Source organism: Hyperolius riggenbachi, chromosome 3 (assembly GCF_040937935.1).
Source record: "Hyperolius riggenbachi isolate aHypRig1 chromosome 3, aHypRig1.pri, whole genome shotgun sequence".
Lineage (NCBI taxonomy): Eukaryota > Metazoa > Chordata > Amphibia > Anura > Hyperoliidae > Hyperolius > Hyperolius riggenbachi.
In genome coordinates this window covers 232926353-232944460 of record NC_090648.1, presented here as the reverse complement: position 1 = coordinate 232944460, position 18108 = coordinate 232926353, and the positions used below count along the sequence as shown (strand labels likewise).

At 41.5% G+C, this 18108-nt stretch overlaps 1 long non-coding RNA gene across 1 annotated transcript; it reads right to left on the bottom strand.

Annotated features, from left to right (window-relative positions):
* Positions 1-477: 477 nt before the first annotated feature.
* On the bottom strand, positions 478-17793 carry LOC137563474 (uncharacterized). The gene is made up of 3 exons (XR_011030361.1): positions 17764-17793; positions 12963-13267; positions 478-797 (listed from the first exon to the last, which is right to left on the bottom strand). It is a non-coding gene; the product is annotated as an uncharacterized lncRNA (long non-coding RNA).
* Between the last annotated feature and the right edge of the window lie 315 nt (positions 17794-18108).

Here is an 18108-nt window from a genome sequence, read left to right as displayed (position 1 = left end):
CAACTCACAAGCCGTTTTGGGAGCCGAACGAGCCAGCTCTTTGGGAGCCGAGCGGCCTGTATGCTTAAAGAGCCGGAATTTCCATTAATAGACTGAGTCTCAGTCTCCAGCTCTTTAAAAGCATCGGCTCTTCCATGCGCTTGGCCGCTCTGCTCCCTTCAAAGAGCCGGCTCGTGTTCGGCTCCAAACGGCTCTCTTCCCCGGACATTTCAAAAAACCGTCTGGACGCCCCGGACAGGTGTGTGTGTGTGTGTGTGTGTGTGTGTGTGTACAGGGATGTAGCTCCCAATACAGACTGATTTTTTGTTGGTAGAATGTTTTTGGACAGATGACACAAAACAGGAGCTTTTTGGCAAGCGACATCAGTACTATGTCCACAGCTCACAAAATGAAACTGATTGATTGGTGCAATAAGGTACCAATAAGACCTTGACATTGGAGATCAACTCATATGTTTCTGCAATTGTCCTTTTTTTTTGTAGTTTAATATTACTGCCCAATTTTGGGGCCGTATTCTCTTGCAAACACTCCCAATGTCTATAGCAGTAACATTGACCTTCTTGATAATATTTTCAAGTGTTGTCATAGGAATGTCAAGTTGCTTGGAGATGGTCATATAGCCTTTTAGCCTTTGCCATTGACATTATTGTCTGTAGCTTTCTTTGTGATCTCCTCAGAACACTATCTTCATTGCTTTTTTTGGTCCATGTTCATATGATGGTAACAAACAGTTGAGTGGCGTCTTCTCTCCATTTCAATGAGTTGAATGTCTGATTGTACCATTGAGATGCGCAGTACTAATGACAAAAAATAAAACCAGCTAGTTATATAAACTACTCTAATTCATTTGTTTTGATTGTTTTCTAGTGGTACCAACACGTCTCTAGATCATTTTAGAAAATATTTTACAAGTACAAACCAAGAAAAAAAGAAACACTGGAACATCTTATTTGCCTATTCCAGTGATTGAAATAATGAATACATTTCACAAGTTAAAATAAAACATATCTAATAAGCAATAAGCATTTCTCATGGCCCACTAGAATACATCAACTCCCAATATGTCCTTGCATTCCACTGCAATCTCCACCATGACCTAAATTACGACTTACAGTGCTCAAGGTACCTAACCTGAAGTTTTAGCATGCTAATTTCCTGTATTGATGGTCAGTACGGGGAATGAGCCTCAAGTAATTGCCTCCCACTGACTGTCTTTTTATTTGATGGCATGTTGACCATCATTAAGTTCCTTCAGAAACTTAATTTCCTAAATGGTCATCCATGCACTAAATTCATACAACTTAAACCAACAGAGCACGAATATAAACCAATAGGTTTAACATTTTTTTATAATGGTTTGTTTTGTATATGCAGTGTTGTATATTGGGCACAGAGGTTTAATGTTGCTGTTATATTTTGTTTATGTTTAGCTTTTCCACAGATGTCCATAGATTTTGTACAAATCAACAAATATGGAGCTGATGTTGTGTGCAGTCTACATGGATTTTACCCACGAAATACAGAGGTAGAACTGACCTCAACTTGTGGAGAGGTTTGGAACCTGAAGAAAGAGTCTCCTCATATATACAATCATGATGGATCTTTTAATGCCACTTACATGTTTCATGTGAATATTTCCAGCTGTTTCAGTAATGCAGAAGTGGCCTGCATGGCTAGCCATTCAACTGGTATCATCAGACAATCCATTACTCTTCTCCTAGACCCTGCACCACCTCAACTTATACCCATAAATACAGGTAAATAATGTATCACTGAAACAGTACTAATTTGAAAATGTTTAATACCTATTTGCATTTGTTTTATCTCAGTTGGATATAAAAAAAGAAAGAAATAGAAAAAAGGCATTTTATCTACAGATTTTTTAAAAAGTATTATATGAATTTCAGAATCAAAGTGGTTCTTTGCTTTGTGACCTAGCTGTTCACACCGTAAGCAGCTTTTTATAGATATGCCCTATTACAGGGTCATTTCTAGGCATATGCCACCTAGGCATGTGCTTAGAGATCTCCTAGTGGTGAGTGCAATCCTTGCACCCTTTGACTAAGAAGTGGTTGGTGAGGTCTAAAATCAGGCGAAAAATATATATACTGTATATATTGGGTATCTTTTATTAAAGAACACTTGATCAGTTTGTAGTTTTACTCCCCTTTAATGCTTTAATGAAAGTTTTTCACTATTATGAACTCTAATTTGTTTATTTTTGTGTGTGCAAAGTGTAATGGCGGTGGGTTGTCCTTCCTAGGACCTCAAAATAGCTAGAAACACAATAGACTAAGACAAAATCTAATTTCCTGTGAAACAGTAATGAACAGTAGTGTCCCCAAAATAAATATTTTACATTAAATGTATTTAAATCAATTCACATAAAAACCTACATCATTATAAAGCAGGCCATAACCTACTTAGTAACAATATAGTTGAGTGAATTTTGCATTTCACAATGTAACACTTTTTCACATAGAGCACAATTTTTGACCAACCGCATGAATTGCAAAACTAGGTTACAACGAGCTATATGAGGGTTTTTTTCTCATTATTTTCCATTGGTGGTCAAATTATGTGCTGTAAAAGTGTGAGAAATCGAAGGTGTACCCTTAACAGAAGTAGTGCTATAATAATTATACTAATAATGGTCTGATTTTTAAGTTTTTAAGTTTTAACTAGAGTTGCTCGAAGAGCTCTGTGTTTGATTTACTTGGCCATTTGATTGAACAGGCAGATATTTTCAGGTTGGCAAAGACAACGGTTGACTTCAGTTAACTTCAATTGTATTGAAATCAATGGAGTTGCGTTTTGCAGTTAATAGCAAAGCCCCCATACATAGTAGAATTACCAAATTGGCTAGGTATGTTAAAGCGAACCTTAAGTCAACTAAAAAAAAATGAGATTTACTCACCTGGGGCTTCCCTCAGCCCCCAGCAGCCGATCGGTGCCCTCGCAGCTCCGCTCCGATGTCCCAGGACCCGCCGGCGAGCACTTCCGGTTTGGCCGTCACCGGCCGACAGGCATGAGAACGCGAGTGATTGTTCGCGTTCCCAGCCTGTATATCGCCCCCTATGCTGCTATTGCGGCCTCCTGGCCGCAATAGCAGCATAGGGGGTGATATACAGGCTGGGAATGCGAACAATCACTCGCGTTCCCATACCTGTCGGCCGGTGACGGCGAAACCGGAAGACGTCGCCGGCGGGTCCTGGGACATCGGAGCGGAGCTGCGAGGGCACCGATCGTCTGCTGGAGGCTGAGGGAGGCCCCAGGTGAGTTCATCTCATTTTTTTTAGTTGACTTAAGGTTCGCTTTAAGGAGAACGGCTGTTCAGGAAATGCTGTTGAAAACAAAGGAAACCCGGAGAATCCCCCATAAGGAGATGGACTGGCCCAAAACCTGTCGGTTCTGTCAGATTTTAACTGCCTACTTTTTTCGCGATAGTGGTCCTTTAATATAATTTTGTGAAATGTGATTATTTAAAGAGATGCTCTTACTTGAAACTAGTATTGATTTTTGGATTCGGACCTAGCCAACCCAAAAAACACCTGATTCAAAAGTGAAATTTCAGCAATCCCCGAGGAGGATTCCCATTGATCTGTTAAGGGAGCATTGTGGAACCCCAGCTTACCCTGTATGTCCCTTTTCTACAATAAACATAACTTGCCTTTTTTTTTATAAAAAAAAAAAAGAATTATTAAATTATTATGAGCATTTTCTTAAATGCTGGTTGCTTAAAAGGCATATAATTGATAAAGTGTGAAAATATTGCCTAGGAGAAAAAGTGAATTGAATAAGGGCCTGTCTTTTGGACCACAGTGGATCTTTGTGACTTTAATATGAAAATTGGTAGTCTCAGGGACAGGAAGTAAATGTCTGTAAATAATACAACCCAGGGATGAATGTTGCTGAGAGGGATTATTTGTACTGAGCCATTTTTTTCACACAACATTTGTGTGCCCAACAAGGAGGGATAGATATTCAGATATTATTCACCCATCTTAACATGTTTTTTCAAAAGTGCTCCCTTTTAAAGAGGATTTTAATGTATTTCATTGATAAACCATTTTTGATATTGACTTCTAGATAAAATGGCTTTATTTTTTTTCTCTACAGGTGTCACACTAACAGTTTTATTGATAATTAGATTTTGCTTGATGGTTGCTGTTATCATCATATTTGTTGCTGTAATTAAAATTTGTAAGTATTGACACAATTGTTTAATTTTATTTTATTAATTTGGTTGGCTATGTATACAGTGTTTGCCAGGGCCAGGCTGAGGCAGAGGCAAGAGAGGCTCCAGCCTCAGGGCGCAGTGTAGGGGCACAACTCACTCAGCTATCATTCCCAATTGTGTTTGAAGCAGAGAGAAATAAGAAAAGGGGATACATGGCAGTGAGTGCAAGCCAGATAACTAGAGATTAAGGTGTTGGGGGCCCTGGTGCGCCTCTTAGTCTAATAGCAATCAGTGTGTGACGGCTGGGGTGAGAGGGATGGAGGGGTGCAATTGCATGTCTCAGCCTTTGGTGCTGGAGGACCTTGTCCCAGCTCTGGTGTTTGCTGAAGTACTGACAACCTCTACAAAGGGGGATCTGTAATTAAGAGATGCAATTTTACAATAAGCAATGTATGGGGAATACGTACAGCGCAGTGCAATAAAGGGATGTACATTAAAAATTACCTGTTGCACTATTTAAAGCTGACATTAATTTTAGACTAAAGTAGGCCATGCAGGAATAGATTAAGCTTTTAATGCAATCATCATAAACAACTGATTTTAAAATGCAAACAATAGGCATTACCAGTATGCAAATTCAAGCAATGCATATATATATATATATATATATATATATATATATATATATATATATATATATATATTTATTATTTATTTCTTTTTTTTTTTTTACAGCTTACATATGGACCGCATGCTGCTCTTCCTGATTCTTAGAAATTCCAAGGATCAAAGTTATATTTTTACTTTTCCACATACTGAACTCTTCTTATGACCACATACTGCAGCATACTGTACATGGAACTTGATGCTTTATAAGGACCACTTTAACATTGCAGGTTTTAATAAAAAAACAACAACAAAAAACAAAACAATAACATAAAAAAACAGACTTTTTCCTGGATCATGTTAGGCAGGTGAAGTGGAGCATTGTGACTTTCTGCATTTGAAGAAATATGTTATCATTTATATGAAATTTTGATGTTTTTCAGTGTTGAGCAATGAAGCACCAATGTGAGACATTGGCTGGCACTAAATGTTACATGCTTCACTTTAAATTGCTGTCTCTAGTAACATTCCACTTAACGACAGCTCAGACCAGGTGATAACTCCTCACGCAGTTTACACCACATTCCTCTCTGTTATTTAACATCCTGGCCCATATGCAATTCACTTTTTCACAGAGGTTTTCTCCTAGGTGATATTTTCACAACTTGTAAATAGAATTCATTTTAAATCACCAGCAAGCAAGAAATTACTCAAAATAATTTTAATAGTAGTTTTGCAATGTCTTTTTGGTAATTTTTCAATTGCAAAATGCTGAAAAGTTATTTTAAATACAAGATGAAAAATTATCTCCTAGGAGAAAACTCAGGTGAAAAAGTGAATTGCATATGAGCCCTCGTTATTTTAAGGATTGAAACCTTAACTTTAAAAATCACTCCTTAACTTAAAGACAGCATCCTTATCTTAACCACTTAAGGACCGCCCCCCAGCCGATGGGCGGCGGCAAAGTCCGGGCCCAAACGACCGCAATATGCCCATCGGCGGGGGTGGCTGCGGGAGTGGCTATGCGGCGATCGCGTCATTCGTGACACGATCAGCCGCCAGGGACTGGCTCCGCCCACCGTTCGCTGTAACCCGCCGGCCGTTCGGAAGCGCCAGCGGGTTACTAGCACCCGGATCGCCGCTGCACGTATGTATAATAGGCTTTGTAATGTATACAAAGCCTATTATACTGGCTGCCTCCTGCCCTGGTGGTCCCAGTGTCCGAGGGACCACCAGGGCAGGCTGCAGCCACCCTAGTCTGCACCCAAGCACACTGATTTCCCCCCTCTTGCCCCCTGATCGCCCACAGCACCCCTCAGACCCCCACTGCCCACCCCCCAGACCACTGTTTGCACCCAGTCACCCCCCCTAATCACCCATCAATCACTCCCTGTCACTATCTGTCAACGCTATTTTTTTTTTTTAGTCCCTAATCTGCCCCCTACTCCCTCCTGATCACCCCCCACCCCTCAGATTCTCACCCAGACCCCCCCCCCAGACCCCCCCCCCCCCGTGTACTGTATGCATCTATCCCCCCTGATCACCTGTCAATCACCCGTCAATCACCCGTCAATCACCCCCTGTCACTGCTACCCATCAATCAGCCCCTAACCTGCCCCTTGCGGGCAATCTGATCACCCACCCACACCAATAGATCGCCCGCAGATCCGACATCCGATCACCTCCCAAGTGCAGTGTTTACATCTCTTCTCTCCTCTAAACACCCACTAATTACCCATCAATCACCCCCTATCACCACCTGTCACTGTTACCCATCAGATTAGACCCTAATCTGCCCCTTGCGGGCACCCAATCACCCGCCCACACGCTCAGATTGCCCTCAGACCCCCCCTTATCAATTCGCCAGTGCAATATTTACATCTGTTATTCCCTGTAATAACCCACTGATCACCTGTCAATCACCCCCTGTCACTGCCACCCATCAATCACCCCCTGTCACTGCCACCCATCAATCAGCCCCTAACCTCCCCCTTGCGGGCAATCTGATCACCCACCCACACCAATAGATCGCCCGCAGATCCGACATCAGATCACCTCCCAAGTGCAGTGTTTACATCTCTTCTCTCCTCTAAACACCCACTAATTACCCATCAATCACCCCCTATCACCACCTGTCACTGTTACCCATCAGATTAGACCCTAATCTGCCCCTTGCGGGCACCCAATCACCCGTCCACACGCTCAGATTGCCCTCAGACCCCCCCTTATCAATTCGCCAGTGCAATATTTACATCTATTATTCCCTGTAATAACCCACTGATCACCTGTCAATCACCTATCAATCACCCTCTGTCACTGCCACCCATCAATCACCCCCTGTCACTGCCACCCATCAATCAGCCCCTAACCTGCCCTGGCTTGCGGGCAATCTGATCACCCACCCACACCAATAGATCGCCCGCAGATCCGACATCAGATCACCTCCCAAGTGCAGTGTTTACATCTCTTCTCTCCTCTAAACACCCACTAATTACCCATCAATCACCCCCTATCACCACCTGTCACTGTTACTCATCAGATTAGACCCTAATTTGCCCCTTGCGGGCACCCAATCACCCGCCCACACCTCAGAACGCCCTCAGACCCCAGCCTTGATCACCTCGCTAGTGCATTGCTTGCATCTATTTCCCCCCTCTAATCACACCTTGAGACACCCATCAATCACCTCCTGTCACCCCCTAGCACACCTACCCATCAGATCAGGCCCTAATTTGCCCCGTGTGGGCTCCTGATCACTCGGCCAAACCCTCAGATCCCCCTCAGACCCCCTTCCGATCACCTCCCCAGTGCATTGATTGCATCTATTTTCCCCTCTAACCGCCCCCTGAGACACCCATCAATCACCTCCTGTCACCCCCTAGCACTCCTATCCATCAGATCAGGCCCCAAACATCCTGTCATCTAAGAGGCCACCCTGCTTATGACCGGTTCCACAAAATTTGCCCCCTCATAGACCACCTGTCATCAAAATTTGCAGATGCTTATACCCCTGAACAGTCATTTTGAGAAATTTGGTTTCCAGACTACTCACAGTTTTGGGCCCGTAAAATGCCAGGGCAGTATAGGAACCCCACAAGTGACCCCATTTTAGAAAGAAGACACCCCAAGGTATTCTGTTAGGTGTATGATGAGTTCATAGAAGATTTTATTTTTTGTCAAAAGTTAGCGGAAATTGGATTTTTATTGTTTTTTTCACAAAGTGTCATTTTTCACTAACTTGTGACAAAAAATAAAATCTTCTATGAACTCACCATACCCCTAATGGAATACCTTGGGGTGTCTTCTTTCTAAAATGGGGTCACTTGTGGGGTTCCTATACTGCCCTGGCGTTTTAGGGGCCCTAAACCGTGAGGAGTAGTCTAGAAAACAAATGCCTCAAAATGACCTGTGAATAGGACGTTGGGCCCCTTAGCGCACCTAGGCTGCAAAAAAGTGTCACACATGTGGTATTGCCATACTCAGGAGAAGTAGTATAATGTGTTTTGTGGTGTATTTTTACACATACCCATGCTGGGTGGGAGAAATCTCTCTGTAAATGGACAATTGTGTGTAAAAAAAATCAAAAATGTGTCATTTACAGAGATATTTCTCCCACCCAGCATGGTTATATGTAAAAATACACCACAAAACACATTATACTACTTCTTCTGAGTACGGCGATACCACATGTGTGACACTTTTTTTGCAGCCTAACTGTGCTAAGGGGCCCAAAGTCCAGTGAGTACCTTTAGGATTTCACAGGTCATTTTGAGACATTTGGGTTCAAGACTACTCCTCACGGTTTAGGGCCCCTAAAATGCCAGGGCAGTATAGGAACCCCACAAGTGACCCCATTTTAGAAAGAAGACACCCCAAGGTATTCTGTTAGGTGTATGATGAGTTCATAGAAGATTTTATTTTTTGTCACAAGTTAGCGGAAATTGATATGTATTGTTTTTTTTTTTCACAAAGTGTCATTTTCCGCTAACTTGTGACAAAAAAAAAATCTTCTATGAACTCACCATACTCCTAACAGAATACCTTGGGGTGTCTTCTTTCTAAAATGGGGTCACTTGTGGGGTTCCTATACTGCCCTGGCATTTTAGGGGCCCTAAACCGTGAGCAGTAGTCTAGAATCCAAATGTCTCAAAATGACCTGTGAATAGGACGTTAGGCCCCTTAGCGCACCTAGGTTGCAAAAAAGTGTCACACATGTGGTATCGCCGTACTCAGAAGAAGTAGTATATTGTGTTTTGTGGTGTATTTTTACACATACCCATGCTGGGTGGGAGAAATCTCTCTGTAAATGGACAATTGTGTGTAAAAAAAATCAAACAATTGTCATTTACAGAGATATTTCTCCCACCCATCATGGGTATGTGTAAAAATAAACCCCAAAACACATTATACTACTTCTCCTGAGTACGGCGGTACCACATGTGTGGCACTTTTTTGTACCCTAAGTGCGCTAAGGGGCCCAAAGTCCAATGAGTACCTTTAGGATTTCACAGGTCATTTTGCGACATTTGGTTTCAAGACTACTCCTCACGGTTTAGGGCCCCTAAAATGCCAGGGCAGTATAGGAACCCCACAAATGACCCCATTTTAGAAAGAAGACAGCCCAAGGTATTCCGTTAGGAGTATGGTGAGTTCATAGAAGATTTTATTTTTTGTCACAAGTTAGCGGAAAATGACACTTTGTGAAAAAAAACAATTAAAATCAATTTCCGCTAACTTGTGACAAAAAAAAAAATCTTCTATGAACTCACCATCCTCCTAACGGAATACCATGGGGTGTCTTCTTTCTAAAATGGGGTAATTTGTGGGGTTCCTATACTGTCCTGGCATTTTAGGGGCCCTAAACCATGAGGAGTAGTCTTGAAACGAAATTTCTCAAAATGACCTGTGAAATCCTAAAGGTACTCATTGAACTTTGGGCCCCTTAGCGCAGTTAGGGTGCAAAAAAGTGCCACACGTGGTATCGCCGTACTCAGGAGAAGTAGTATAATGTGTTTTGGGGTGTATTTTTCCACATACCCATGCTGAGTGGGAGAAATATCTCTATAAATAGACAATTGTGTGTAAAAAAAAATAAAACAATTGTCATTTACGGAGATATTTCTCCCACCCAGCATGGGTATGTGTAAAAATACACCCCAAAACACATTATACTACTTCTCCTGAGAACGGCAATACCGCATGTGTGGCACTTTTTTGCAGCCTAACTGCGCTAAGGGGCCCAAAGTCCAATGAGCACCTTTAGGCTTTACAGGGGTGCTTACAATTAGGCACCCCCCAAAATGCCAGGACAGTGAACACACCCCACAAATGACCCCATTTTGGAAAGTAGACACTTCAAGGTATTCAGAGAGGAGCATAGTGAGTCCGTGGCAGATTTAAATTTTTTTTGTCGCAAGTTAGAAAAAAATGGAAACTTTTTTTTTTTTCACAAAGTGTCATTTTCCGCTAACTTGTGACAAAAAATAAAATCTTCTATGAACTCACCATGCCTCTCACTGAATATTTTGGGATGTCTTCTTTACAAAATGGGGTAATTTGGGGGGTATTTATACTATCCTGGAATTTTAGCACCTCATGAAACCTGACAGGTGCGCAGAAAAGTCAGAGATGCTTGAAAATGGGAAAATTCACTTTTGGCACCATAGTTTGTAAACGCTATAACTTTTACCCAATCCAATAAATATACACTCAATGTTTTTTTTTTTTTATCAAAGACATGTAGCAGAATAACTTTCGCGCTCAAATGTATAGGAAATTTTACTTTATTTGAAAAATGTCAGCACAGCAAGTTAAAAAAGTCATTTTTTTGCCAAAATTCATGTCTTTTTTGATGAATATAATAAAAACTAAAACTCGCAGCAGCAATCAAATAGCAGCAAAAGAAAGCTTTATTAGTGACAAGAAAAGGAGGTAAAATTCCTTTAGGTGGTAGGTTGTATGACCGAGCAATAAACCGTGAAAGCTGCAGTGGTCTGAATGGAGAAAAAGGCTCTGGTCCTTAAGGGGCGAAAAGACTGTGGTCCTCAAGTGGTTAAAGCGGAATAAAACCCAGCATTTCTTCTTTGCTCTAAAAAATTATTTACAGCATATTATATACAACCAGCATTTTTTTTTACTAGAACAGCATTCAAAGGGTTACACACAGGACTTGAAAGTTCAGTGCAGATAAATCTGGACGCATCCAAAGTGTAGATAATGTTATCTTGTGTTTACTTAATTGTATCAAGTGAGGAATGTGACACATTCTCTGACTGTGCAGAAGCTCCTGAACCCAGACAGGAACTCAAAGCATTTCTGCCTTCAGTACATAATGAATAAAACCAGTTATAAATAAAATGCAACAAAAAGACACTCAAAGCAAAAAACTGAACTTTTGGGAACTTGTAATTTCTAATGAATAATAATACTTATGCACAAATGCAAATATGATAACCATATGGCATATAAAAAGTAGGAAAACATGTTTTTATTGAATAATATGCCAGGGTTTTATACCGTTTTAAGGTTTGTCTGAGGTAAGTTGCTTAGTGAATACTACATGCTTTATCACCATGGTGGTAACAGTAAAAACAGCACAGAATTGTTATTAAAGGCAGGAGATACGCTTACTATAATGTGGCCTTTGTCTATAAAACTGCTAGTGGTTAGCAGCATGCTCAAATAATAATGGGATATCTACAATCAAAGATCCAGAACAGCCTTCCAGGATTTGACCATTATGTGTTTATCATATCATTGTTGTATGGCAGCGCAGACTATGATGGTTTCAGTGTGAGTATTTACACGTACTCATATCATATTAGACAGAAGTAACGTCACTTGTTCATCACTGGGTCACTGTCACAGTTTTTTAAGCATCTGTCAAAAAAACCACTGCTATTTCCACTGCAGTGCATATGTTAGCTTGCATTAAACATCTCACCACTGAAGGTTCGCATACATGTATATCTAGGTCATATAACTTTAATGCTCGTCTTAATTTTCCTATATGAGAGTAGCCTAACTGATAAAGGTTAGTTAAAATTTGAGATTAAAAATGTGTACAAATTTACAACAAGAGGGTGAAGGTGCAGAATGGCTTTAATAGAAAAATGTACTGATGGAAGATGGATTTCCAAAGCCGTTGCTAACAACAATGGCACAACAGAGCACCTTGTTGATGTGTACTTGCATTGTAGGCAGCTGCAAAATCTCATCTAAAATGTGTCTTGTGTGCCAAAGAAAGCTTGTCTGGTTGTCTAGGGTAACATATTCTGCAGATAGAAAGCCCATACAGAGTTTTCCTCCTTGTTTGAGTGCCAGTTAGAATAAAACACATTATAAATTATACCCCAGATGAAAGGGAGGGAAGGTTTTTTGTTTTTTTTTACTTACCTGGGGTTTCCTCCAGGCCCCTGTAGTCCGTCAGCTCTCTCACCATCCTCCAGCTCCCCTCCGTTGTGTACCTGTGAAGTCCACAATCCAGCTGGGTTTACCTGTGAAGTCCACAATCCAGCTGGGTTGCAAGCCACTGCGCATGTGCTGCTACAGGCCCGCACCTCCTCTATCACATTACTGTTGTCAGGAGCGTTAGCAGAACGCTGCAGGCAACATCAGGTGGTGTGCGGGGCCAAAACCGTGCATGGGCAGGGGTCTGCAGCTCAGCCGAGACTTGGACTTTACAGGGCTGACAGAGAAACAATGGAGGGGACTGGGCAGACAGCAAGGGAGCAGCCAGGCTACATGGAGCTTGAGGGAGCCCAGGTAAGTAAAAATCCTTTCCTCCCTCTTGTCTCAGGTACACTACAAAGTAGAACTCCAGCTATAGTAGGTTGAAAGATCTGATGTGTATTTATGTTGTCCTTGCATGACGAGGCATTTGGGCCCAGCACTGGTGCAGGTTAAAAGCTTGTCTGCTCTGCTGTTCTTCTATGCATTTGGCGGATGGATCGTGGCGACTGGGTGGAGCACTGGAGGGTCCTCCCTGTGGCTGCAGGGTCTATTATTCAGTTTAAAAATAGTTTACAACACATTGTGAACACATTTCAAACATCCCGACTATGGCTAAATGAACACCATTTCAACATCCGGATATTTTTTTCATACAATATCATGACAAATATCCAAACCAAATTACCATTTTTCTTATAAAATGTTGTATCTAAATAGTCCTTACCTCTGCTTATCCATTGTTGTGCCTAAATGTTTCCTATTCTGGTCTGGGCTTGTCCATGATATTGTCAGAGCACTTGCAGTCCCTCAATTTATGTTCAATGTAGCCTACCAGATTACTTATTTGGAGTCTCTCTCAGTGACTTATACTGGTGCTTTCAGCCAGCAGTGGGGAGCAATGTATTGATAAACTTTATCTGTCAATTACTGATGGTGAAGTACATAGTTATGTTCACAAAATAGGTGTTGTTTCCCACTTTGCCGCTGCAGTCCAAGAGGTCTCTGTAATTCCATTGTAAGTTTGCTGCACTAGATTAGTCAAAACATTTGTTAGATTTTTAAACTTTATTTTCAACACAAACACACACACAAAAAGTAAACCGTTTCTAATCAAAATACAGTGAAGTATTGAGGGGTACAGCAAAACTGTTTCTATCATTTGAGTGCTTGATATATACAGTTTGTGTGTGTGTGTAAGAATAAAATGTTTGCTAAACACACAAACTAATCATGAATGTGTGTAGCACTAGTAGTTGTAATGCTATATTACTTGAAAAAACAGTATTGTGTGTACATTTTAAAACACAAGATTTGTGTAGGTAAAATAATAAAATGTTGTTAAAATTATGCTACTTGTACTCGCAAAAATGTAGCGTAGATCATTTAATGAACATTTATTCTTACACAAACACCCAGCAGAAGTAAAGGTGTTCACCATTTGCAATGCATTTACATGATCACCCGAATCCCCCCCCCCCCCACTTAGTTTTTTTCTGGTGTGTGGGGATGTGGGTGAATATGGGAGTGCTTTGCGGCCAGGGATCCGATAGGGTCTCTACCTCCTTGCATTAAACCGACGAGGTGACCCGTTATCAGTGAGAGTAGGTGGGGCCAGCACCAATTTGCGCACTGTAGTTCCACCCCCATTGCATGTGCACCAGCATTATTACAATATTACGCCGTGCAGCATGGTACCTGAGGGGACTTTGTTCAATGCTTTCATCCACGTGGCCTCCCACTGTGCTCACATTATATCTAAATTATGAGGTGCAGCGACAAAGGACGAGGCCAGCAACTATCAAAGTGCTGGACTTAGCCTGACACTTTGATCTAACTGAACTGAAAAATGCCAATGTTGTACATAGTTCAAAATAATTTTGGAAAGGGTTAATATTCAATTCTTCATCCATACTATTGTACCCAACACACAGGCAATGTGCAGCAGCACTACACCTACCTGCACTACCATCAGGGACAAGAGAGCTACAGCCTGCACAAGCAATAGCTTACCAGCAAGCAAAATGTGAGTATTCCAGTGGCATAGCTAGAGATCATGGGGCCACATAGCAAAGCTTTAATGGGACCCTCAGATGAAGGCAGTCTTAAGCGATGCCACCTGCCCCTGCTCTATAGATAGGAGTTGATTGGACAATTTACATTCGCATGCAATCAACACCTCACATAGTTCATGGGCACTAAGGCAAAGTCAGAGAGTGGAGAAACACATGAAAGTTAATGGTGAATACATTATGTACCACCAGGGCCCTCTATGCTCCAGGTTCCCATAACAGCTGCTATGGCTGCTATGGCTACTGCTATGCCCCTGGAGTAATCTGTATTTTGTATATGAAAGCTTGAGTGGCTTTCCCCCAAGGAGCGCTACAGTGGGAGTTATGGGCATGTGCTGTTCCATCATAGTGTTTTAAAGGACTTTTTTTAATTGCTATAACACAACCTTTTAGCACATTGCTAAATTACACATGTTGAAATAAAGGCTTTCCTTCTATGCGCACAATATAATGAAGACCTAGTACTGTTTGCTAATATAATATGGTTTCAAGAGTATTCTATAAGAAAAAAGCCTTTTAGCTTGACTGGTATGTCCTTAATAAAGTTTTTGGGGAGTGTACACATTTTGATCTTAAATTACATGATTTGAAAATTGTGAAAATTGATAAAAATAAAAAAACAGTTTTAGGCCCATTTGAAGGGGTGGGAGGGTGAGGGCGAACTTGTCTCTGCCTGGATTTGGGTGGAAAAGGGGCAGGCTCATGTGCAGGGTGCACAGTGAAGGGATGACAATCTCACCTCTCTAGGCTCTGATTCAATGAAGACACGCCTTTCTATGGTGCCAGCCCCCCCAAGAGCTGTTAAAGAGGAGCTGTTAGGTATAAGGTCTCAGAGAAAATAAACACATATATCAGTAGCTAAAGATTGGCTGTACTTACATTACATATGCATTTCACTGTCCACGTTTGGATTTCACAGAATTTTTATATAGTATATGCAGAGATTGATGCTCCTGACAGCTCATGGCAGGCTCCATGTTTTTCTGTCAAATGTGTCGTCATGTCCTGCCTGCTTCCTGATCACAGATAAGCTCCTACTTGAACAACACAGTGTGCAGTGAATATTAATGAGCCATGTGGCTAGGAACAATAGCTGACTCCTGCAGTGTACTCTGCCCACGGAGATTTATCAGTGCTACGCGCTGGACTGATTAGAAGCTCCTGTAACGTCTCATTAGCAGCCGAGGGGAGGGCCCCAGAATGCTTTGCAGTTTAGTATGCGGCTTGCGTCCTTATGGGTCTATAACAGCCTTTAAGATAAGCACACATCAAAGGTAACTGAGATTTTTATCTTCACTAATGGCTTTTGGGCTTCCTTCTAAACTGTTTAACACAGGAGAATAGAGGTTTAAATTAGCTTCTGCAGCCTGACAGTTACTCTTTAAGCTCAGAAGCTGCCCTGACCAGTTTTCTCGTTCTATGTCTTAAACCATAATAAATAAAATACCATTTTGGCACACCAAAGTTCAAGCAAAGAACTGTATTTAACCTCCCTGGCGGGAAACTCGACCTAAGCTCGGGCTAGCTGCCACAGGGGATCACATGGCCCCGGGAGGATTTTTTAAAATAAAAATTTCTCTATATGTTTAAGCTAGCACTTGACTAGCTAAATATATCCCCCAAGTCCCTCCGCTCGCCACCGATCCCCCCTGATCGCCGCCGTAATACGTACCCCCCCAGGGATCCCGCAATGGCGCAGCCTCCCAATCAGCTGCAGGCTTCGCTATGGGGAGGATCGGGACTACGCATGACGTCGATGACAGTCGTCATGACGTCGATGCCGATTGGTGAAGGTGCGGCAGGGCTTGGGGCACATGGTTAGCTAGCGAAGTGCTAGCGAAAACATAAAAAAACACTTTTTATTTTAAAAAATTCTTCCCGTGGGTGCAGCCTCTGAAACTGCGTACCGCCAGGGAGGTTAAACCGTGCAAAAAATGCCAAATTCCAACACTCTGTAATGTCTATTCCTTCATCAAGGGAAAAAAACAACAATAGTCCACAATGTTAATCTACTGTAGGTACAGTCAAGAACTTGCCAACAGGCGATGTGCACGCTTCCAACATTATGTTTGAATTATTCTGGATGAAACTGGGTGGTGCTGTACATGGAGGACTTATCTGAGCAACCGAACCTATCCTATGACAAAACCATATGGTGTGCACAGTTGAAATTTATCTTTTAGTTGTCTTAAACCATGACTTTCTATTGCAAAAATGACCGCTCTACCCTGGAAAGTAAAACTGCAGGCACACAATAAGAGATAAACAGGGGCACACCACAAGCAGGAGTCGAGAAGGGCTATCACTTTTTATAAATCCATAAACACACTGGTGCACACAGCTTACATGTTTCAGGAGAGAGATAAGCCCTTAGTTATAGCTTAGTTATAGCTTAAAGAATGACTTCACTTTTGAACCGATACCAGGAAATAAAGCAAAATCTCTGTGAACTTTGGTTTATGATCAAACCTTGTTGTTATTGCTAGTCTTATCTCTTTACAAAGCTCACTTCACTTCTCACACTGCGTAGAAAGCATTCCTGGATTCCATCAAAAAATACATTCTGTAAGTATTTAGATATTGGTGATCAAAAAAACGTCCTATTTGCAGGCAGTGGGCATGTGGATATGTTAGGAACGCTTTGCTTTCAGCATCTTATTAAAACTTGCATCTTAGATGAATTCAGTATTGGTAAACTAGTGTATCATACTGCATTCTGTATTCCCGGGTCTGTCAATGTTCCTGTTTTCTTGCTATCTTTGTCTTTGCATTGCTCATTCTCCTGTGGACACATATCGATTATTATGTTCTGAATCTCATACATTATATCTTATACACTAAAGGCTTTTCTTAGCAAGACACATCATGTTATATAACCTGCATTATACATTATGTGTTATATATTTTATGTTACCGACACTATTATTCAATAGTTCTGCTATGTTATACTTAGTGGTGTGTGAAGCAGGAGATAAAAACACATACAGAGGGTCCATGACAGGTTGCTGTCACAGACTGTGGCGTAAGTAACGAGCTTGGGGCCCCAATGTGAGTTTTAAATGGGGCCCCAAGCACTCTATTGATATGGACCCCAAAATCTACTAAGGACAGCTGCAGTGTCAGAGAGGTGTATTCAGAGTAAGGAAACAGTGTGTTAAGCATTACGATTATTCATTGCACATATAGAGGTGTTTATTATCAGCATCACATCAATGAAAAGCTAATAAGATGGATGAAGGAGGGCCCCAGTGTGGTCACAACTTCTGCATCTCCTATTGCTACTCCACTGGTCGCAGAGTTTCCCAAGGTAGACCTAAGGCAGCTACACAAATGGCAAGGAAGGTAATCCAAACAACAAAATAGAATATGGTCAGCACTGCCAATGGGTGTTTGTGTGTCCAAAACAAATCACAGTCTATCAGAAAGCGAAGGAAGCCTATTGGGAATAAAACATACCAGAGTGGGTGCTGCGATGGTGAGTGCTGGGTGCAGGAAAGCCTAACTGCCGTTTCTGTTGCACATGCAACCGAGAGGAGGCATTTACACTGGTGATCGGGGTGATGGTTGCAGGCAGGGCTGTTTCTGGCTATTTTCGTGCTCCCAGCAAGGCTGCTTTTGTTTCATCGCCCCCCTTATGTACTACATTTGTTAGCTTTGCTGACACCAAAAATAAATTGATAGATTATATACAGACATGCTGTTACTTATCAAACCAAATCTATAAATTATAACTGTGCAGCAACTTTATAAAAATATTATACTGTCTAAATATTATACAGCCTGAGTTTTTACAGGTCAGAA